This window comes from Phyllostomus discolor, chromosome 5 (assembly GCF_004126475.2).
Source record: "Phyllostomus discolor isolate MPI-MPIP mPhyDis1 chromosome 5, mPhyDis1.pri.v3, whole genome shotgun sequence".
Classification (NCBI taxonomy): Eukaryota; Metazoa; Chordata; class Mammalia; order Chiroptera; family Phyllostomidae; genus Phyllostomus; species Phyllostomus discolor.
In genome coordinates this window covers 56,110,475-56,134,912 of record NC_040907.2, presented here as the reverse complement: position 1 = coordinate 56,134,912, position 24,438 = coordinate 56,110,475, and the positions used below count along the sequence as shown (strand labels likewise).

Sequence of the window (24,438 nt, the reverse complement as noted above, 5' to 3'; positions counted from 1 at the left end):
GGATGACACTCTAACCAACTGAGCTACTTGGCCAGGGCCATGTATGGACCCAACAGTGGGTGGATCTCAGTTTGAGAAATGCTGAGTTAGTGGATCAAAGTAGAATTTTAGGAAATGTCACTTCTGTTACAAATTGTGACTATAAAAGAGATATTGTGTTCTCAGTTGACAAACTTGTTTTGTATTATCAAAATGAAAACCAAACAAATAAAACATAATATTCAAACAATGAATAATATTGACAACCATTGAATCCAAAGCTTAACATTCTCAATGTGCAAGGTTTATAAAAATTGTTAAGTAATACATTTATACACCCATAAGTACATGGGCAAAGATCTCAAATGAATAATTTATGAAAGATTATATAAAAATAATTAATAAGCACATCAAGTGTTCACCTTCAAGGATAACTAAAAACAGCCTTGGCTGGTGTGGCTCAGTGGATTGAGTGCCAGCCTGTGAACCAAAGGGTCGCAGACAGGGCACATGCCTGGGTTACAGGCCAGGTCCCCAGTGGGGGGTATGTGAGGGAGCCACACATTGATGCTTCTCTCTCTCTCTTTCTCCTTCCCTACCCCTCTCTCTAAAAATAAATAAACAAAAATATAAAACCAAAAATAACTAAAAACAGCAATTTAAAATGAGAGAACATTTTTTGACCTATAAAATTAGTAAGTGTCTCAAAACATGATAACCTGTGTTGGTGAGGATTTTTAATAATAAAGAAAATTGTAAGCAATCTAATTATTTAACGGTGTGTAAATAGTTTTAAAAATGCATTGATGTAGTATGATATTACTTGGATAATAAATTAATGTTTTTCAAAATTTTAAATAATCAAAATGCTTATGCTATCGTTAAATATGAGAAGCTGTGCACCAAAAGCATGATTTAAGCTTGTGAAAATGTACATAGATTTTGGTAATTATACTATGGTAATGAAAGATGATAGTAGGGGAAGCTGGGTGAAGAGTATACACAAACTCTCTGCACTATTTTTGCAACTTTTCTCTAAGTCTAAAATTATTTCAAAATAAAAAGTTGGAAAAATATGCATAGAAAAACTACTGATGGGAAAATAAAATTTTAAATGATTTTTATGTGGTAAAGTAAAGCAGCTTTTATTCCTTTCATTTTAAAAATGCTTTTTTTGTAACATATTTTTATGAGTTCTATAAGCATTTAAAAAGAAAACAAACCTCTTCCTGTGATTAGGGGGAAAAAGCTAAACTCAAAAGAAAGATGCCATGTGCCACAATCCAACTTGTTGATCAGTATAGCAGCTAAATAGAAAAAACATAAATGTGGATGCTGGAAAAAGGGTGTCTGTGGGTGGAGGGTAAGAAAGATCCATCAGCTGGTTAGGAGTGCATTTCCCACGTGTATGTGAAGTGGGAGAGTAGGTAGTAAAAGTGAAGGCTGAGATAGGTTGAGGAGGCCGTGGCATTGGTAATTTTATGTTAGTAGTAAAGAAGAGAATGATGTCTTCTGAAAAGAGTAATACCTGCAGTATTTTATGTTAGAAGAGAATTAGGCTACTTCTTTGGGTATCCAGGGAGCATAAACCATAGCAGCTAATGGGAGTATTCCCAAAAGGTTGGCTTTTAATATGTTAGAATCATTTGCTTTAGGTAACCATCTTTGTGCTTTTTTTTTTTTTTTTTTTAATATCACAGACTGCTTTCTAAGCAACTCAGCTTTGTGGTGATTCAGGCCTTCTTCTGAAGACACAGCCTTTTATATTAATGAGTGACAAAGGTAATCAGCTACTTGAATTAAGTCCCTCTTGTTCTCGATTTTTATATAAAATATTATTTGTTCAATATTAAATAAGGACAAATAGAAAAGTGAATGTGCACCACAGGGTCACTAGGAGCTGTACCTGAAAAACTGCCACATGTTAGACATTGTGGTTCTCAGTCTTTTTTTATCTGAAGACCTCTGAAGACACATGAGACCCTCCCTCCTATGCGTGGCAGCTCCCTATAGCAGTGATTCTGGGGGAAGCAGTGAGAGGGGAAGGTGTGGTGAGCAGGGGCTATAATGTTTGCAAAAGCATGAACATCCCAATGTGTACTCAAGGCAATTCTGAAACTGCCTCCTTTCTCCTGCATCATACTGTCCACCTTAAGAATTATTGTAGAAATAGGTTCTTTTACATTTTTCTTAGAAGATGATTGTTTTCAGGCCCATCTCCCAGACTGGGAAGCTACAGCTTGCTCTGAGAGAAGCAACATGGTCAGAATTTGTTCCTTGGGGAGGGACCATTTGACTCCACTTTAAATTTTGACCTTGACTCCTACTATTTCTGTTTCCATAATTAGATTTTATGTCTCTGGCAGGCACAGCCCAGACCTCATGCACGTTTTTTACCCTCCTCAGGCTTAGTCTTTAAATTTAAGAGGTAGTTACTTAGTCAATGTTTATTGAAAATGCATACTATTTTCCATTAGGGCAACTTTTATTTCTTCACAAAGGGAAATGTATTTCTTGCTAAGTAAAAGGTTGCAGAAGTACAAATTAAAATGGAAGATATAGAATGTGTAGCTTAAAGCTAAGCAACAGCCTTGATCTTTGGCTATTTTAAAAAGATTAAAAGGATTATTAGAAATAGGATCTACAGGTCTAACAAGACTTTAAAAAGAGCCCAAGAAAGTGTCTTAATCTATGTAGGCTTCGGAAGGTACATATACCTTGTACCATGTGTGTTCTCCCTGACAGGCACACTGTCTTTATTTATTTGTTTGTTTGTTTATTTATTTATGAGTTTTCTTTTGCATCCCAGTTTTTTTATTGTTGTTCAAGTACAGTTTTCTGCCTTTCCCCATCACCCCAACCCTCCTCACCTCTTTCTCCTGTTTCCACCTTCCTTGTTATTGTCCATGTGTCTTTTATAATTGTTCCTGTAAACCCTTCACCCTTTTTCCTCATTATCCCCTCCCCTCTTCCCTCTGGTCACTGTCAGCCCATTCTCAATTTCAGTGTCTTTGGTTATGTTTTGCTTGCTTGTTCACTTTGTTGATTAGGTTCCAGTTAAGGGTGAGATCATATGGTATTTGTCCCTCACTGCCTAGCTTATTTCACTTAGCATAATGTTCTCCAGTTCCATCCATGCTGTAACAGAGGGTATGAGCCCCTTCTCTCTCTCTGTTGCATAGAATTCCATTGTGTAAATGTATCATAGTTTTTTGATCCATTCATTGACTGATGGGCACTTAGGTTGCTTCCAATATTTGGCTATTGTAAATTGTGCTGCTATGAACATTGGGGTGCATAGGTTCTTTGGGATTGATGTTTCAGGGTTCTTAAGATATAATCCCAGCAAGCAGAATTTCTGGGTCAAAAGGCAGTTCTATTTTTAGTTTTCTGAGGAAATTCCATGCTGTTTTCCACAGTGACTGCACCAGTCTGCAATCCCACCAACAGTGCATTAAGGGTTCCCTTTTCTCCACAACCTCTCCAACACTTGTTGTTTGTTGCTTTGTTTATGATGGCCATTCTCAGTGGTGTGAAGTGGTATCTCATTGTGGTTTTAATTTGCATCTGTTGGATGGCTAGCGACCGAGCATCTTTTATGAATGTGTTAAGGAAATTCTGCATCCAGAGCTTCTGCCCTCTGAGTGCGGATTGAAATTGTTCCTCAAGTATGAAAACCAGGGAATGACTGGCTTAAATCTTTTATGCAAATAAACAACGTTATTAAAGTACTCATGACTGGGGCAGATTAGTTTTTAGGCCTATTTTAATCTCTATTGTTATTCTCTTCTAGAGACTAATTATCTCACTGACTAAAGTAAGGATTAAACTGACACGGTACCCAAGTATTCTGTATATGCTGAATAAATGATGGTTTTTATTTTGTTCATAAATTGAAATTCAGAAGTGTGTTACAAATGGTTAAGTATATTTGAGATAGAGTCATGAGGTCTGTATTGTACTTTAACTGCATTTTAGCTTAGATTAGTTTCTGTGAGCAGAGAGCAGGACATTGCTACCATGCCTACCAATGCTTTAAGGGAAAGTCATTTCTCAGAACTATACAAACTGGCATCTCCTGGAGTTTGGGAACCGTGACACAACTGTCAGTTGAGTGTTCGCTAGCTCTTTTCCATGGTGTTTAGTTAATGTTTCTTCCTCTTCTCTGTATCTTGGCTATTAGAAAACCTAGAAGGGATATCACAACTTTCACCATCAGAAAGAAACCATTTTTTTCACAGTAATATCTGCTTTTAAGAAAAACTTCCACTAATTGATGCTTCTGTTGTCCTCCATTTAATATCAAGTAAAGGCCTTTGGCCTTAAATTAATGAATGACTTTCTCTATAGTATTTGTAAGTCAGACTCTTAGGGCTTCAGTCATTACTCAAACTCACTCTGTAGGGACATTTACTTTTTAAATTTTTTCATCAGTTTTTCTTTGCATATCTTCAAATACAATAAATGAAAAAACTGTGATAATTAAAATCTGTGAGAAAAATCAAAGAAAATAAGATAGATCTTGGGAAAAACATGTCTATTCATAGGATGACACTTGTAGAACAGGGCACATGCAGCACTACAAGCACCACCACTATCAATGGAAAATATTCAGTGAATGTGAGATTGTGTGTGAAACTATGCTAAGTGTCATAATATGAGAGCCATATGAGAACAGTGGTCAGGAATTACTTATATAGAATTTATAGATGGACAGAATAAAAAAGTTAAGGAAATATCAATATATGGGCACTGTGGCTTTTATGATATATGAGGTCTGTGCGGAAAAAGTCCAGCCATTGTTAATTAAATAAGAATGGTTTGCATGATGGTGATGTAACCTGGCAACCAAGGAGAGTGGAGTGGAATGCTCGTGCGTGAACAATGACAACTTCATGGTATTAATCAGTGGGGCTGGTAGATGCTGCTGAGTGAGCATATGTACTGTGGCCATCGCATTCAAAATGACTGAGGGAGTAGAGCTACAAATCTGCATCAAATTTTGTTAAGCTTGAACATTTTTCTTTGGAAACTGTTTAGATGATTCAGAAGGCTGCAGCTATGGGTAATGTGATTGGCAGCTTCATCACAACATTACACCTGCTCATGCATCACGTCCCATGCAGAATTTTTTAAAAATTTTATTTTAATTGTTGTTGCAGTACAATTTTCTATCTTTTACTCCCATCCCAACCCACCCACCCAGTCCTCCCCTCCTTCCTCCCATTTCCACCCACCCCTAGTTTTTATCCATGTCTCCTTTACTAGTTCCTGTAAACCCTTCCCCTTTTCCCCTGAAATTCCCTCTCCTCTCCCTTCTGAACTCTGTCAGTCTGTTCTTTATTTCAGTGTCCTTGGTTACATTTTGCTTGTTTCTTTGTTTTGTTGTTTAGGTTCCTGTTAAAGGTGAGATTATCTGGTATTTGTCTTTCACTGCCTGGCTTATTTTGCTTAGCATAATACTTTCCAGTTGCATCCATGCTCTTGCAAAGGGTGGGGGCTCCTTCTTTCTTTCTGCTGCATAGAATTCCATTGTGTAAATGTACCATAGTTTTTTGATCCATTCATTTACTGATGGGCATCTAAAAAATATGGAATGCTTCATGAATTTGCATGTCATCCTTGCGCAGGGGCCATGCTAATCTTCTCTGTATCGTTCCAATTTTAGTATATGTGTGGCTGAAGTGAGCACCCATGCAGAATTTTTTGATGAAACATCAAGTCACCCAGGTGACTCAGCCCCCCTAAAGTCTAGATTTGGTGCCTTGTGACCTCTGGCTTTTCCCCAAACCAAAATAATCTTTGAAATGATAGAGATTTCAGACTGTCAATGAGATTCAGGAAAATACAACAGGGCAGCTGATGGCATTGGGAGAACTGTTGTGAGGTCTCAAGGTACCTACTTTGAAGGGGACTGAGGTGTCACTGTCATATGTACAATGTTTTTTGTGTCTTGTACCTTCTTCAATAAATGTCTCTATTTTTCATAGTACATGGGTGGATACCTTCTGGATAGACCTCATATAACTAAGCTACAAATAAAATTTTGCCATGTGGTAGAGGTTAATTAGGTGACTGAAGTAAAGATGAGAGAGAATGTTTAGGACTCTAACATCTTGTTAGGCTGATGCATAATAGTAACAGTGTGACTATGGTTCCTTGAGTTAAAGAATTTCAGTTTTGGTGGCCACCTGGACAGACATTAGGACAGAGGTAGGGAGAGTTATGGCTGTTCCTTTAGAGTGGGTTCTTCCAGGCTGACCAGACTCTGGATCAGCTTGGTGCTAGCGCCTGAGGCGAGATGAAGACTTGTGCTACATTTTGGAATGTGCCATTGGCTCCTGTGGCTGTGGGAGGGTTCATGGAGGGGTCATGCAACATGTAGTTCCAGGGCACTACATGACTTCAGGACAACAAAGAGGAACACCAATGACAGAGACAGCCAACATGTGACTAGGGCAGATTGTCTCAGAGAGTAATGATAAATTTCATCTGAGACTGTTGTGCGTTTCATGTTTCTGAGGACACTGGCAACATAGCCAGCAAACATTTGAATAGGATTTTCAAGCTGATAGTTTAAACAGATTTTATGCTTTAGCTTCAATGGGAGTACCTTGGTTTGCTCTTTATTCACTTCTGCATTTGAAAGGAAGTCTTTATAGTATGTCTTGAAGCACTAAGGATTTATTTGTATTAACGTCTTACTTTTGCTAAATGCCAATAAATGCTATGCCTTATATTCATTTTTTGGTTAAGAAATTGCCTGAAAGAAAATGTTTCATTGTAAAATTTAACAAATTTGTCATAAATCATGTTTCCAGAAGCCAAGAGGCTATCTACTTTATATCTGCATCTATATCTGTATATATTTCTAGATCTATATCCAAATCTATATCTACCCATATTGTTCAATGATCACACTCTCTAATATAGTGATATTATAGAAAATAGAAATTTACATGTTTAGATGGAGTTAATGGGATTAAAAATCATATAAAATTAAACACACACATACTTAAAAAAAGACTGAAAATAAGTGAGGATAAAGGCAACAATACTTTTCTTACATCCTAAGACAAACATAGTTAATCAAGATCCATCTGTTCATTCTTGGGTTTTCTGTTCTACTTCTGTGGCTGGTCTCACTCCTATGGCACATATAACAACACCGCAATGTTACAGAGAAAATTAGCATAGGCCCTGTGTAAAGATGATACAGATTTGTAGTCATATTTTTGCATAGTTAATTACTTTTTTCTTTGGCTTCTTATGACATATTGTATATATATATTAGTTGCCATCTTGCTGTATTATAATTGTTTATTTGTCTGTCCCTTTCATGAAACTGGATCTCTAAAACAAGGAAGTGATTCTTTGTAACCTTAGTGGCTGGCATGTGCCTGGCTTCTAAAAAGCACCCAGAAAATATTTAATGAATGAACAAAATAATGAGTAAAAGCTTTATAGCCTCTATAAGAAAGCTTTATAAGTAAGAAACATGCAGAAATTCTTTGTAAACATCATGCTAATCCACAAATTGATTCTGAAACAGTTAATCCTTTTCTTCCATCCTCATGTGTCTTCCTGATGACAGAAATTCTATTTTAGTGTGATGTCCACACGGCCACCTTCTGTTAATAACTAGTGGGTGCAACACAGTTTGATGATGGACAGATGGACAAGCCTGCTGTGTTTCTTGTCCATAAGACTGTTTCTGTCTACTCTCTCAGATGCATCAACATGCCTTTCTTCCCATCCCCCATACATATTTTCCTCTTACCACTGTCTTGCTATATTTGCAGTATTAAGACTATAAGCAGGCTTTGGAAGACAGATAAGAAGATCTGGAGAGATTTGTGGTATCTAACACAAAAGAAAAGTATGGCATGGAACAAAAGGTCACAAAATCTTGCTATTATTTAACTGAAGAGGGGTAGATCTTCTCTTTTTCTCCTCTGTCATAGTGGGATTGGTTAGAAGAGAAATAAAGTTGCAGTACATTTCTGGAATAAGAGATCCAGATTGTGGTATCAATTTGAACTGTTCAACTAGGTGACTACACAGAGGTATAATTCATTCATATTTTATGTATAATCATATAAATAGTAGTTGCTTCAAATTAGTAATATAAAGCACAGTTACATAGGTAAGACATTAGTATACTACTTAATTTTTAAACTATATGCAACATTCAAAAGCATTTTAACAGGTATTTTCTTTATTACCAAAAAAATGGGGAAAGGAAATTAATATTTATTTAGTTTCTATCATGAGTCAGGCATTTTTATGCCTTTTTCTATGTTTTTCATGTGATCCTCAGAACTATATTATGAAATAAATTTTATTAAGATTATTTTATAAAAAAAGAAGACTTAGGTTTAAAGATCATAAGTACTTTATTCATGATCACAGAGCTAGGAAATGACAAAACCAATTTCTTCTTTTTTTTTAAAAAATTTTAATCATTGTTCAAGTACAGTTTTCTCCCCCCCTACTCCCATTCCAGCCCACCCACCCAACCCTCCCCCCTACCCCCATTACCCCCCACCCCTAGTTTTTGTCCATGTGTCCTCCAAATTTGTTCCTGTAATCCCTACCCATTCCCCCCTGAAATTCCCTCTTCTCTCCCCTCTGGCCACTGTCAGACTATCCCCTATTTCAGTATCTTTGGTTATATTTTGCTAGTTTTTTTTTGTTTTGTTTTGTTGTTTAGATTCCTGTTAAAGGTGATATCATGTGGTATTTGTCTTTCACTGCCTGGCTTGTTTCACTTAGCATAATGCTTTCCAGCTCCATCCATGCTGTTGCAAAGGGTAGGAGCTCCTTCTTTCTTTCTGCTGCATAGAATTCCTTTGTGTAAATGTACCATAGTTTTTTGATCCATTCATTTACTGATGGGCATCTAGGTTGCTTCCAGCACCTAGCTATTGTAAATTGTGCTGCTATGAACATCGGGGTGCAAAGGTTCTTTTGTATTGGTGTTTTAGTATTCTTAGGATAGAGTCCCAGCAATGGAATTGCTGGGTCAAAAGGCAGATCCATTTTTAGTTTTCTGAGGAAGTTCCATACTGCTTTCCATAGTGGTTGTACCAGTCTGCAGTCCCACCAACAGTGCACTAGGGACCCCCTTTCTCCACATCCTCTCCAACACTTGTTTGTTGCTTTGTGTATGATGGCCATTCTGACTGGTGTGAAGTGGTATCTCATTGTGGAGAAAACCAATTTCTAAATCAAGTCTTTTCCAACTCTCAGGTTTATTCTCTACTTACTATGTTGGGTTAGCTAGTATACAGTCAGTTTTCAAGGAATTTGGGGTTTTATTAAATAAATAGTGGTGGGCTTTTTTAACATTTTTTAAAATTTATTTTTATAAATTTTTATTATTTTTTTAAAATTTTATTTTAATCATTGTTCAAATACAGTTTTCTCCTTTTTACTCCCAGTCCAGCCCCCCTCACACCCCTCCCCACTTCGCTCCCATTACCACCCTCCCCCTAGTTTTTGACCATGTGTCCTTTAAGTTTGTTCCCGTGAACCCTTCCCAATGTCCCCTGAAATTCCCTCTACTCTCCCCTGTGGTCACTGTCAGCCTGCCCTCTATTTCAGTGTCTTTGGTTATATTTTGCTTGTTTCTTTGTTTTGTTGTTTAGGTTCCTGTTAAAGGTGAGATCATATGGTATTTGTCTTTCACTGCCTGGCTTGTTTCGCGTAACATAATGCTTTCCAGTTCCATCCATACTGTTGCAAAGAGTAGGAGCTCCTTCTTTCTTTCTACTGCATAGAATTCCATTGTGTAAATGTACCATAGTTATTTGATCCATTCATTTACTGATGGACATCTTGGTTGCTTCCAGCATCTAGCTATTGTAAATTGTGCTGTTATGAATATTGGGATGTACAGGTTCTTTTGGATTGGTGTTTTAGTATTCTTAGGATAGAGTCCCAGCAGTGGAATCGCGGGGTCAAAAGGCAGATCCATTTTTAGTTTTCTGAGGAAGTTCCATACTGCTTTCCATAGCCAATCCCACCAACAGTGCACTAGGGATCCCTTTTCTCCACAACCTCTCCAACACTTGTTGTTTGTGGCTTTGTTTATGATTTCCATTCTGACTGGTGTGAAGTGGTATCTCATTGTGGTTTTAATTTGCATCTCTCTGATAGCTAGCGATATTGAACATCGTTTCATGTGTCTTTGGATTTTCTGTATGTCCTCCTTGGAGAAGTGTCTGGTCAAGTCCTTTGCCTACTTTTTAATTGGATTCCTTGTCTTCTTAGAGTGCAGTCTTGTAAGTTCTTTATATATTTTGGAGATTAAACCCTTGTCTGAGATATCATTGGCAAATATGTTTTCCCATACAGTTGGTTCTCTTTTAATTTTGATACTGTTTTCTTTAGCTGTGCAGAAGCTTTTGATTTTGATGAGGTCCCATTTCTTTATTCTTTCCTTTATGTCCCTTGCTCTAGGGGACAAGTCAGTAAAAAAGTTTCTGCATGAAATATCTGAGATTTTCCTACCTACGTTCTCCTCTAGGACTTTAATGGTGTCACGTTTTACATTTAAGTCTTTTATCCACCTTGAATTTATTTTTGTATAAGGTGTAAGTTGGTGTTCAAGTTTCATTTTTTTGCATGTGGCTGTCCAGTTCTCCGAACACCATTTGTTGAAGAGGCTATTTTAAATCTATTTTATGTTTCTGCCTCCTTTGCCAAATATTAATTGACCATAGAGACTTGGGTTTATTTCTGGGCTCTCTGTTCTGTTCCATTGGTCTATGTGCCTGTTTTTATGCCAGTACCAGGCTGTTTTGATTACAGTGGCTTTGTAGTATAGTTTAGTGTCGGGTATTGTGATCCCTCCTACTTTACTCTTCTTTCTCAAAATGGCAGCAGCTATTCGGGGTCATTTATGATTCCATATAAATTTTTGAAGTGTCTGTTCTATGCCTGTGAAATATGCCATTGCTACTTTAATAGGAATTGCATTGAATGTGTAAATTGCTTTGGGTAGTATGGACATTTTAATGATATTAATTCTTCCAATCCATGAACTCGGTATATGTTTCCATTTGTTTGTGTCTTCCTCGATTTCTTTCCTGAGTGTTATGTAGTTTTCTGAATACAGGTCTTTCACCTCCTTGGTTAGGTTTATTCCTAGGTATTTTATTTTTCTTTTTGCCATTTCAAATGGGATTTTTTTCCTTGATCTCTGCTTCTGCTGTTTCATTGTTGGTGTACAGAAATGCCTTTGATTTCTGAATATTGACTTTGTATCCCGCTGTTTTGCCGAATTCATTTATTAGGTCAAGCAGTTTTTTGGTGGAGTCTATAGGATTTTCTATGTATACTATCATGTCATCTGCAAATAGTGACAGTTTTGTTTCCTCCTTTCCGATTTGGATGCCTTTTATTTCTTTTTCTTGTCTGATTGCTGTGGCTAGAACTTCCAGTACTATATTGAATAGAAGTGGTGAAAGTGGACATCCTTGTCTTGTTCCTGTTCTTAGTGAAAAAGATTTTAATTTTTGCCCATTGAGAATTATGTTGGCTGTAGGTCTATCATATATGGCCTTTATTATGTTGAGGAATGCTCCCTCTATTCCCACTTCGCCCAGTGTTTTTATCATGAATGGGTGCTGTACCTTATCAAATGCTTTTTCTTCATCAATTGATATGATCATGTGGTTTTTGTCTTTGCTTTTGTTTATGTGATGTATTATATTTACTGACTTGCGAATATTGAACCATCCTTGCATCCCTGGAATGAATCCCACTTGGTCATGGTGTATGATCTTTTTAATGTATTGTTGGATGCGGTTTGCCAGTATTTTGTTGAGGATTTTAGCGTCAATGTTCATCAGTGATATTGGCCTGAAGTTTTCTTTCTTTGTTGTGTCTTTATCTGGTTTTGGAATTAGGATGATGTTGGCCTGATAAAAAGAGTTTGGGAGACTCCCATCTTTTTGGATTTTTTGGAATAGTCTGTGAAGGATAGGGGTTAGCTCTTCCTTAAATGCTTTGTAGAATTCTCCTGTGAAACCATCTGGTCCAGGGCTTTTGTATGTTGGGAGTTTTTTGATTACTGCTTCAATTTCTTTTGTTGTTATTGGTCTGTTCAAGCTTTCTGCTTCTTTTTCATTAAGTTTTGGAAGATTATGTTTTTCTAGAAAGTTGTCCATTTCACCTAGGTTTTCAAATTTCTTGGCATACAGTTCTTTGTAGTAATTTCTTACAATCCTTTGTATTTCTGTGGTATCTATTGTAATCTCTCCCCTTTCATTTCTGATTGTGTTTATTTGGGTCTTCTCTCTTTTTTTCTCGATGAGTCTGCTTGAAGGCATGTCGATTTTGTTTATCTTTTCAAAGAACCAGCTCTTGGATTCATTGATCCTTAAAATTGTGCTTTTAGTCTCTATGTCATTTAATTCTGCTCTGATCTTGGTTATTTCCTTCCTTCTGCTTGCTCTGGGCTGTCTTTGTTGTTGTTCCTCGAGTTCTTGTAGATATAGGGTTAGGGTGTTTGTTTGCAATATTTCTAACTTTTTTAGGTGGGCCTGTATCGCTATGAACTTCCCTCTCAGGACTGCCTTGGCTGTGTCCCATAAGTTTTGGGTTGTTGTGAGTTCGTTTTCATTTGTTTCCAGAAACCTTTTGATTTCTTCCCTAATATCAATCTTGACCCATTCACTGTTTAATAGCATGCTATTTAATCTCCATGATTTTGAGTGTTTTGGGTTTTTTTCCCCTGGGGTTGGTTTCTAGCTTCAATCCCTTGTGGTCCGAGAAAATGCTTGGTATGATTTCAATTTTTTTGAAATTCTTGAGGCTTGTTTTGTGTCCTACCATGTGGTCAATCTTTGAAAATATTCCGTGTACATTTAAAAAGAATGTATATTTAGCTTCTTTTGGATGGAGGGCTCTGTATATATCAGTAAAGTCCATTTCATCAAGGGTATTGTTCAATGCCACAATATCTTTGTTGATATTTTGTTTGGAAGATCTGTCCATTTTTGATAGTGGGGTGTTAAAATCTCCCACTATAATTGTGTTGCTGTTCATATCTTTCTTGAAGTCCTCTAAGATTTTCTTTATGTATTCGGGTGCTCCTATGTTGGGTGCATATATATTTACAATGTTTATGTCTTCTTGGTGGATTCTTCCATTGAGTATTATGAAGTGACCTTCTGGGTCTCTCTTTATGGACCTTTTTTGGAAGCCTATTTTGTCTGATATGAGTATTGCTACCCCGGTTTTTTTTTTTTCTTGTCCATTTGCTCAGAAAATTTGTTTCCAGCCCTTCACTTTCAGCCTGTGTAGGTCCTTTATCCTGAGGTGGGTCTCTTGTAGACAGCATATATGTGGATCATTTTTTCTTATCCATTCAGCTATTCTATGTCTTTTGATTGGAGCATTTAATCCATTTACGTTTAAGGTTATTATCGATAGGTACTTATTCATTGTCTTTTATGTACGTGTGTTCCTCTCTCTCTCTCTCTTTTCCTTCCCTTCCTTAAAGAAGTCCCTTTAGAATCTCTTGCAGAGCTGGTTTGGTCGAGGTGTATTCTTTTAGACTTCTTTTGTCTGAGAAGCTTCTTATTTGGCCTTCTATCTTGATTGAGAGCCTTGCTGGGTAAAGTAGCCTTGGTCGCAGAACTCTGGTTCTCATTACTTGGAATATTTCTTGCCATTCTCTTCTGGCTTGGAATGTTTCCATTGAGAAGTCAGCTGTTAACCTTATTGGGGCTCCCTTGTATATTACTTCCTTTTTCTCCCTTGCTGCCTTTAAGATTCTCTCTTTGTCTTGAAATTTTGCCGTTTTAATTATGATGTGTCTTGAGGTGGGCCTCTTTGGGTTCCTCTTGATTGGGACTGTCTGTGTTTCCTGGAATTGTGTGACTTTTTCTCTCATCAAATTAGGGAAGTTTTCCTTCATTACTTTTTCAACTAGGTTTTCGATCCCTTGCTCTTCTTCTTCTCCTTCTGGTATCCCTATTATACGGATATTATTACATTTCATATTGTCTTGCATTTCTCTTAATCCCTCTTCATTCTTTCTGAGCCTCTTTTCCTTTTCTTGCTCTTTCTGGATGTTGTTTTCTACTTTGTCCTCTAGCTCGCTAATCTGATCTTCTGCTTCATCGATCCTGCTTTTCATTCCTTCTACTGTGTTCTTCAGTTCAGAGACTGTATTCTTCATTTCCTCTTGGCCTTTGTTGAGAGTTTCTATTTCCTTTTTCATGTTTATATAGTTTGCAGTGAGATTTCCCTGCAAACTATGTAGTTTCCCTCTAATTTCTGAAAGCTCATTGTGAGTTCATTGAACTTCCTGATAATCATTGTTTTGAACTCACTATCTGATAGTTGAGTTGCCTCTGTTTCATTTAGCATTTTTCCTGAGGCTTCCTCATTTCACTTCAATTGGGGGTTGTTTCTTGGTTTCTCATTGTTCGTGAGTTTCTTCTTGTTAGCCTCTGTTTCTTAAATTGATATGTTCTGGTTCCCTGCAATTATGGTGTGAACTTTTGTGGTAGAATACTTGTGGGATTCAGTGGTACAATCTCCTTCGTGTATTCTGGTGTTCACAGCTTCCCCCTACTCTTTTTTTGTGATCAGTTGGAGGAGTAAGGTGAAATAGTTTAAGACAGCAAGACAGTGTAGTATGATATTTACATTAGCAGCCAGTAGAGGAGAGATGGGTTATCCTTTGTCTCCTTATAGTGTTAACTGTGATCCTCCACCCCACTATCCACATTTTAGAAAGGATGGAAAGAGGGTAAGACTCTTATTGGGGATGAGAGGATTGATAGTTGGATCTAGAAAGCTGTGAGGCTGTGGGAGGTCAGATTCTAAGGTAGGGTTGGATTAAGGATTAGTATATAGGAGTAGTGTGTAAAAGAATAGAGAGAACCCTTACAATAGTATAGTTCAGGAAATTGCAAAGTGGGCTGTCAGGTAGGGGTATTGAGTAGTATTTACAATTGTAAGGACTAGGTCTTATTAACAGTAATAGTAAAGTGACAGTCTTGTGGCAGAATCGATGAGATCTAGATAACAAGAATAAAGAGTATAGAACCTTGAGAGGTGTATTAATAGAACACAGATGAATGATAGTAAATTATCAACACACTGTGACTGAGATACCAGGGGGAACCTATCAAATGACAGTATAGCCAGCCAAGCAACGAAGATTATACAAAAAGAAAAGAATACCAAAATATTATTAAAATAAAAAATGTCTGAAAGGTGAGAAAAAGATAATACAAATTAACAGTAACTTGCAAGATAAAAAAATAAAAAAAATTAAAAAAGGAAAGAAAAGCAGAAGATGGAGTGCAGGAGAGATAAATTTGGATTGGAAAGAATATTATTAGGATGAATGGAAGAGAAACATAAAGGATTGCGAGATATAAATATAGGAAGAATTGAAAAATAAAATGTCACTTAAAACACAAGATAAAATCAATCATCCAACAACAACCACAAAAACCAAACCAAACCAAACCAAACCAAACAAAAAAAAAACAACAAAAAAACAACTCTTGTTGGTTTCTAACTGGCCAGACCAGTTTTTCTGATCTTGCTGGCTTCAGCTAGCAGAGGGACCTTTGAAATGCTTCTCTGTCTTCCCAGACAGATCTCAGCAAGTCTCTCAGGAACCCTGGGCACTCCTGAGCATACTTGCTTTCTGGAGCTCCCTGCCTCATTCCTCCAGACTCCGGGGTCCCTGCAGGGTTCCAGCTCTATGATCTCAGGAGGCACCCTCGACGTTTTGGGATTCACTGCACCCTCCCTGGGAGTCGTAAAAGGGTGCACCCCTCCACCGAACTTTTGAGATTTGGGCTATAGGAAGGCACTAAGTGCCTGTCTCTTCCGGGATCACAGTGCGCGAGTCAATATTCCTGATGGGGCTTGCACTTTCCCAGATCAGAACTGCTGGTTCCGGAGACCTGAAAACGCCCGAGCCCCTCCTGGCTCTGTGTCCTCCACCCATCCACACTTCCACCGGGCTAGGGGTGCTGGAGCTCTTCCAGGTTTCCCCTGGTCATGCCGGCTGGAGGCCCTCACTTCTCCCAGGTCTCTGGGTGGGTGTTCATAGTCCCTGGGCGATTCCCTCCCAGTCCAACTGGCCAATCTGTGCCTTCAAGCAACAAGCTCTCCCCTGGAGTTGCTCAACCCCCGTATCCAGGGGAGGGAGCAGCGACTCCCCTCTCCCGGGAGCCCTGAGGCAGACCCGGGAGCACCAGGCCTGGGGACTGCACACCCCTAGTCCCCGTGCTGATCCCTAGGTCCTTTTTGTCCTGAAGCAGACTCTTTACTGTCTGGTTTTTCAATGATCGCAATAATTTTTGATGTCCTGCTTTCAAAAGTGATTCAGTAACCTAGTCCACTTGCTCCGCTTCTCCACCGAACCACGAGTTTTCCTTCACTTCACAGAAGCCAAGAAACACGTTGCCTAGAGCAAAGCCACCATCTTCCCATCCCTCTAAATAGTGGTGTTTTAAAGGATTTTTCATAATTGTGAATAATGTCTTAGCTAAGACACCATTCTAAAAATATTTCTGCTAAGTGAATTGGGGTACTTGCCCACTTTTCCAGGTGAGTAAGTGGGCTGATTGAAACAAATGACTCAATAATGTGATGCTAGAGAAGACATCGCTGAATTTTTGGAATGACTAGGCCAGAAAGCAAAGTGACCCAGTGTTTGACAAACATTGTTCAAGAGGTACTGGCTCACTTTCCTCTTCACCTAAAGGATATATGCCCAGGTTAGCAAGATGGGGTCTGAACACAGTTTTTGGTTTTATTCCTGTTTTGACCCAATTCATGGAGCACATGTGGCCTCAACTGACAAAAGGGGTTGAGGAGAGAATCACTCCATTCTTCTAGGGCTCTCTTAATAAGCGTCACTTTGTGGCGAGATTTTTCTGAGGCCCAGTGGGATTGGTTCTATGTGTATCCAGACCCTAGAGGAGCCCTTGGATGAATTGCCCTTTTTTTTTTTGTGGAGCAGGGACAGTGCAGGCCCTGAACTTCCTCTGGCTGTTTCAGACACACCCCCTTTCTCTTAGCCCCTCCCCCTGCACCGTAGCAGGTGCACACTGAAGAGAGGAGATTCTGTGTATTTGTTCCTTTCCTCTGTTTACTCTCAAATATGCATCAGGATCGCCTTCTCAGGGTGAAAGGAAAGGGTACTGGACCAACTGCTAGTTCCTTGTAACTAAGTAGCATAGTTGCTAAATTGGGTTAACTTTGTGAAGTAGCAGAACTGCCAGTTGTCATGCTGGTTTCCTTGGGTAATGCAGACAGTGCCAGAGGCAACTTTTAATTGTGTCAGATGATGGTTTCCCACCCAAAGGCAGATTAATTTATAGTATGCCTAAAATGAGTTAATCAGGACAGAATTATCAATTGGCTAGGTAAAAATTGACAAGTCAGTTTTATTCCAACTGAGTTGCAAAGGTGATTATGATATATGGAAGCTGCTTTAGAGAGAGGCTCTGGAAAATTACAATTCTAAAAAATGGTTCTTAATCCCCTTTGCCTTTTTTACCTATCCCCCAAACTGCCTCCCATATGGTGACCATCAGTTTGTTCTTTGTATCTATGAGTTTGTTTTCATTTTGTTTGTGCATTTATTTTATTTTTTAGAGCCCACGTATAAGTGAAATCATATGGTATTTGTTTTTCTCTATGTGACTTATTTCACTTAGCATAACACAAACTGTCAGTTATAAAAATAGTCATAGGGATGTAAATACAGCATGGAGAATGTGGTCAATAATATTGTTCATTATGTATACTGTCAGATAGTTATAAGACTTTCCAGGATAATCACTTCATAAGGTATATAAGTATCTAATTGCTATCTTGTACACCTGAAACTAATATAATATTGTATGTCAACTGTAATTGGAAAGGAAATTAATTTTTTTTAAATTAAAGGAAATAATAAAATAAAATGTGGGTATATTTTCCATGGTGAGGAAATGGTCATTATTATATTAAAATAGATGTTTATTTCTTTTCTTTATTCCTTTTTATGTTTCTTTTTTAAAAAAACATATATTTTTTAAGATTTTATTTATTTATTTTCAGAGAGGGAAGGGAGGGAGATATGTATATAGAGAGAAACATCAATGTGCGGTTGCTGGGGGTTATGGCCTGCAACCCAGGCATGTACCCTGACTGGGAATCGAACCTGTGACACTTTGGTTCGCAGCCCACACTCAATCCATTGAGCTATGCCAGCCAGGGCTTATAGTTCTTCAAATAAGTATTTTCTTATAATTTAAACTTAGGGATTAAGTCATTTTAAAAATAATGCTTTGCCATCAATGAGAAAATGTCACCTTTAAAAAGTTGATTCAGGTTATTTTGGGACTGGATTTGAGCCCAGTTCCTGTTTTTTCTCTTTTACTTTTTTATTGTATTTTTTCCATTATCATTTTTCCCCCTTACACACTCTCCACATCCCCTGCCTGCCACCCTCCAGCCCCAGCAATCACCAGAGCCCAATTCCTATTAACAAAGACTATTTCCCTTTTATTTATTTACAACAGTGGAATTAAAAGACTCAGTTTTGTCTATTTCCAGTTATGACACATTCCAGGCCTAGGTAAATAAACCCAACTGAAAAATAATAGACTAACCAACTCTGTCTATCATTCAACTCAAAGCTGTCATTTTTTAAAATTTCACTGTTATATTCATGAGCATCAATAAGAAAACTCTCCATCAAAGATTTGCTTCTTACATTATGATTGCTTTAGAATGGAAATTTAAATACTGAATTTCAGAAATGAATTAGGAGGAGCAGTGGAAAGAGTCCCAGACAAGCATTAAGAGGCTGGTTCTCATCTTGGTCTGCTACCATGTATGTGCCTGGACAAGTCACTTTCAGTTTCTTAGCATCAGTTTCCTTTGCTTTTAGGATGAAGATGGTTAGAGTAAGTTAGGATGGCAAACAGGTAACCCCTGCTGTCTGCCTGCTCTGATCAATTGGTCATGTCTACCAGAGGGCTGCATTGGGGATGATGGTGAGCCTCTTCCAGACTGTGGTTGACAGGAAGAATGGGGACAAGAAAGGCACTTATTTTGCCATTCCTGAATTCAGCAAGTTCTTTGGCCATTATATGAGGTCTGTCTGAAAAAAAGTCCAACCATTGTCAATATAACAAGAAGAGTTTGCACAACATTGATGTAACCTGGCAGCCAAGGTGAATGGATTGGAATGTGCATGCACAAACAACGACGACTTCACTTCAGTGGGGGTGGTAAACGCTGTTGAGTGAGCACGTGTATTGTGTGGCCTTTGCATTCAAAATACTAAGTGAATAGAACAATGAATCTACATCAAATTTTGTGTTAAATTTAAACATTCCTCTGGGGAAACTATTTAGATGATTTAGAAGGCCACAGCTATGGACAACTGGTGTTTGGCAGCTTCATTATGATGATGTGCCTACTCAGGCATCACATCTCCTGCAGAGTTTTTTGATGAAACATCAAATCACCCAGGTGACTCAGCTCCCCTACAGCCCAGATTTGGTGCTCTGAGACTTCTGGCTTTCCTCAAAACTAAAATCACCTTTGAAAGGGAAGAGATTTCAGACCATCAATGAGATTCAGGAAAATACAACAGGGCAGCTGATGGTGATTGGGAGAACTATGTGAGGTCTCAAGGTACCTACTTTGAAGGGGACTGAGGCATCATTATCCTATGTACAATGTTTCTTTTTTTAAAGATTTTATTTATTTTATTTTTTACATGGGGGAGGGAGAAAGAGAGGGAGAGAACCATTAATATGTGGTTGCCTCTTGCGTGTCCTATACTACTGGGGACCTGACCTGCAACCCAGGAATGTGCCCTAGACTGGAATCAAACCAAAGACCCCTTGATTCTCAGGTGGGCACTCAACCACTGAGCCACATCAGCCAGGACTACAATGTTTCTTGTATCTTGTATCTTCTTCAATAAATGCCTCTGTTTTTCATAGTATAATGGATGGATACTTTCTGGACAGACCTCATATACTTCTGTTATGGTTTTATGATTTAGTCTCAATTTTTAACCTCAGTAAATAGTCTCTCCATACTTTAAAGATGTTTTGAAAATATTGTAAGGATGTATTGAAAAATAAGCAGACAAAGCCTTTGAGATCATCTAGTCAAAAGTAGGCTGATATGTATAAAAGTGCTTTATAAAATACAGAGCACTGTTTCTGTTATTTGAGGACAGCATCGCTAGTTAATGGTTTTTCCATTGTTTACCTTGGGGCCCCCTACTTGTCTAGTTTTTCATGTGGAGGTTGTTGCATGAATGATGGTAGTTTTTTTCAGTAAATTTCTTAGATGTTATTCATTCCAGTAACATTAAGATTTAAGTGTCAAGTTGTGTGGTATAGATAGTGAACACTGTGATAATCAGAGAGATGGAGAGCTAGTCATTGGGGAATATTCAAGGAAGCAGTAGAACTTGAGTGTGGCCTAAAACTGGCCAAAGTTAGATAGAAAGGCATGGTTAGACATGGGATGGAATTGGAATAAAATGTGGAGTAAGAGAATAGAACAACTGGAACAATACACAGGAAGTATAAACCATTAGGCTTCAATAAGGAAAACTTTGGATTGCTAATAATAATATTGATAATAGTTAACATTTATTCACTCCTTTCCTCTACTAATACTTTTTGAGTACTTCTAATGTGACAGTCTTGGTATTAGATGCTGATGGAGGATACAACTCTTATCAAAATGGAGAAAATCCTTGATTTTATAGAGTTTATACCTTACTGGGAGGAGACAGATAATAAAGCAATAAGTAACATATGTAGTATGTTAGAAAGTGAAAACTGCAAAGAAGAAGAATAAACCGGGGGAGGGAACAACAGAATGGTAGGGGAAGCTTGTCGTTTTGGATAAAGTGACCAGGGAAGGCCTCACTGGGAGGGTAATGACTGAGAGATGTAACTACTCTGCTGAGTGAGTTACATATAAAATCATTTAACTTTTCATAACAACTCTATGAGAATGTGAACCATTGTTACCCTCATAAATGAGGGCCTGAAATACGGACAACTAAACTCATCGAGAGTGCACAGTAATGAAGTCTAAGAGATGTAATTTAAATTCAGGAAGCCTAATTCCAGAGTTTATACTTTTAGTCTAAAAGTTTTAACAACCAAAGTCTTTTAAAAGGCCGTGGGAAGTCAAAAAATGACAGTATTTTAGAGCTGCAGAGAAATTTACTGAAATTTGGTAGTTTCAAATCAATCAGCTGTCTGGATTTCTGTACTCAGATTCCTAAATTTTTAATTCAGGAGGGTTGAGGTTAGGCCTGAGAATTTGCATTCTCACAAGTTTCCAGGTAATGTTGATAGTGTGGGTAATACTTTGGGAATCAATGGTTAGTCCAGTGATTCTCAAACCTGTGTGTTAGAGTCACCTGGGGAGTTTTTAAGAATGACCCGTGCCCTACTCCAGTGGGTACTGAGAGCCTGCATTTCACTGGTGTGGGCTGAGACTCTACCAGTGACTGCAGTGCCCATGGAAAACTAAATACTACTGGTCTAGTTTAACCCTTATGTTGCAGATGAGGAAAATGGTCTGAAGAAATGAACTATTCCCGTCTTGTATGGGCTCCTGGTATTCTGCACATTGTGTTTTACCCATGTGGTTTTTGGCTTTATCAGGTTAGGGGCTGTCTTAATCTATTTGCTACACAGTAAAGGTTCAAAAAACACTTATTATTGAGTTACTAATGTTGAAGGGAATAGAGAACTACCAAAAATTTTGACCAGCCAAGTGACATAGTGCATACTGAAAGTAATATTTTAGGAGGATTCATTATTAGGAAGGGCAAGTTAGAGATTGGAGATGAGATCTTCCTACTGCAACGTTCCTGTAGACCCTTGCTACTCAAAATATGGTAAAGACCAACATCATCCATATCACCTGCAGCCTTGTAAGAAATGCAGACTCTCAGGTCCCACCCAGGACTGACTAAATTAGAATCCCCATTTTTACAAGTTCCCAGTGAGTTGTATGCACATAGACATTTAAGAGGCCCTGTTGTAGGACATCATATGACCAATGCCTGGACTCAGGTAGTAGCCCTAGGGAATTGAGAAAGAAGCATGTCAGCTTTTCCTTAAGCTTATTCCTTGGGTAAGATACCAGTTCTCTGGTAGCTTAATCAGTACTTAGTGGTCAAAAGGTTTGGCAAATACCAGGTTAAACAATGATAAACAGGTATTTTTTTTTAATAGCCAGACTTCTTTTATCTTTTAATGTGCTGAATTTCCAAGAGAAAAACTGTATTTTGTAACTCCTATATTATTGATCATGGAAGCCTGTTTGGGGCTTATCTTCTCATGTTACTATTTTGTGGAGCACATCTTGGTAAAGCTGTAACAACCTCTTTGTGATTTATTGTGGTTCCAGCCTTAGCAGGTATTCTAGCTCCTGGGAAGGAAACCATCTTACACTTCTTAAATATGATATCCATTACTTCTCTGTTCAAATGCTTAACCTTTCTACAATATCATGGTCCAGGTGTGTGAGTCCACCTCTGACCCACTTTCATTGTCTGAGCAGTATTTGGATGGAGTCATCAGATAGGTCTGCGGGTTCTGTCAGCACTGGTCTGGAGGAAACATTCAAGACTTAGTTGCTGGTCACGGTGTCTTTTGGAAATGAGGTGGAGACACTAGTAAATGTAAGGTCACTGGTAATGTGCCAAAGTTTAGTTTATACTAGGAGTGAAATCAGGGGGTATAATTGAGAACAGTTACTGGGTGAACACAGAAGAAACACAGAAATGTGACTGACAACTGTGAGACACAACATCTTTCAGCAAATTTATAGTGAAAAATAAAAAGAAGAAAATTAACAGATGCATTGGGAACTAAGGTTGTTTTAGATTTAAGGCAGTCCAAAATGGCTTTTCTATAGTTTATTTCCACTGATGCCCTTTTGAAAATTCATGGCCCATTTTAATGGTGACAGGTCGATGATCCCACATTCTGTAACTTGGAAAGCATTTGGTTTTAAATTACAGTCGCCAATAAATTACCACCAATATTTTGGGTAGTACCTTTTATATTGACCATACAGTTTTTCTCTTGTATCCTTGACATTAAATTTCACTTTTTTTTGTAAGCAGGATACTGACTATTCTTAGTAATAAGGAGAATGAATACACTTTCTCCACGATATCCTTACTTTGGGCAGTAAGCCACATCACTTATAATTTTTTTCTTTTTTGTTAATAAATCAATGGAAAGTATTTTTGATTTGGATCTGTTCTTTCAAATACTCAGAGGATTTATTTTTATTGTATTTTCCTGATATTTTAAAAAATGTTATTTTTCTTTAAAATGAAGGAAGTACTATTAGGTCTGCTTATGATATCAGTATAATTTTTCTTAGGAATTTTTCTCTTGAAAAACTTGATAATACTTTAGTGGGTAAACTTGGATATGTATACCTTTCCAATTGATTTCCAATTTCCAATTGATTCCAATTTTCAATTGATTCAATTAAAAAACTGATTCAATTCAGTTTTTCTTTATTGTACTCTTAGTTGATAGCATTTCCTGCACTTCCTGCACTTAGTTGATAGAATTTTGACAAGAAGGGAAAAAAAACTTTCAATCAAGCAGAATATATTGAATTAAGTAGTCTTTGATTTGAGAAACTTCTAGAGGGGATTAGTATAGTTTCAGCTGACTTTTCTCCAAGTCTAAAATCTACAGTTCCCAAACATTATGACTAAAATAATGATCTTAAGATCTTATAAGTTGCTAAGCCATCTCAAATAAATTCAGGTTTTCTTATTTTACTAGGTTTACAAGACATAAGGGCAGATTGATTCATTATAGACTATATAGAGATTGGCAGTCTTTAGAAGGAGCATTAAGATGCTTACCTGCATCACTGTCAGGCTAATAGTGGTGGGAGATACAGTTTACTAGGCAACGCAGACTCTTCAGTGGAGTGGGGCATGGGAGATTGTGGTCGCTGGAAGACTACCTCTGAACAGGCAAAGGGAACCAGGTGAGTGCTATGGGAACACCAGCTGCTGAATTGTGGACAGTATGGGTAGCTTGTAACAACTATAAGCCCTTATGGGTGAAGGGAAGGGAAAAGAGAGGCAGCAATTGTCGCACATTCCAACAGTAACTTGCTAATGAGCTTTATTTAACATACATGCAAATTGTTGCTAATACTTATTTTAGAAAGATTTTCAACAAAGATTGGATCTAGAGGTTCAAATTAATCCTTGGGTTACTAGATGATCCTATCACTGAAATATTTGTACAACATCCACCCAATAAGTTACTTATCAAACATCATCAGATGCCAAGTTCTATGCTGGGTGCTGGAATACCAGGGCAAGAAAGGATAAACATCATCATTGCCATCATACTGTTTGCTGACTAGAGTGGGATACAGATATGT

General features: G+C 37.8%; 1 protein-coding gene, 1 non-coding gene and 1 pseudogene across 2 annotated transcripts in view; 2 read left to right on the top strand and 1 right to left on the bottom strand.

Annotated features, from left to right (window-relative positions):
- SLC44A5 (solute carrier family 44 member 5) overlaps positions 1–24,438 on the top strand; it is a 344,959-nt gene that overhangs the window by 64,325 nt on the left and 256,196 nt on the right.
- Positions 5,565–5,673, bottom strand: LOC114498195. Its single transcript, XR_003684643.1, has one exon. It is a non-coding gene; the product is annotated as a U6 spliceosomal RNA (small nuclear RNA).
- Positions 7,119–7,216, top strand: LOC114498269 (annotated as a pseudogene).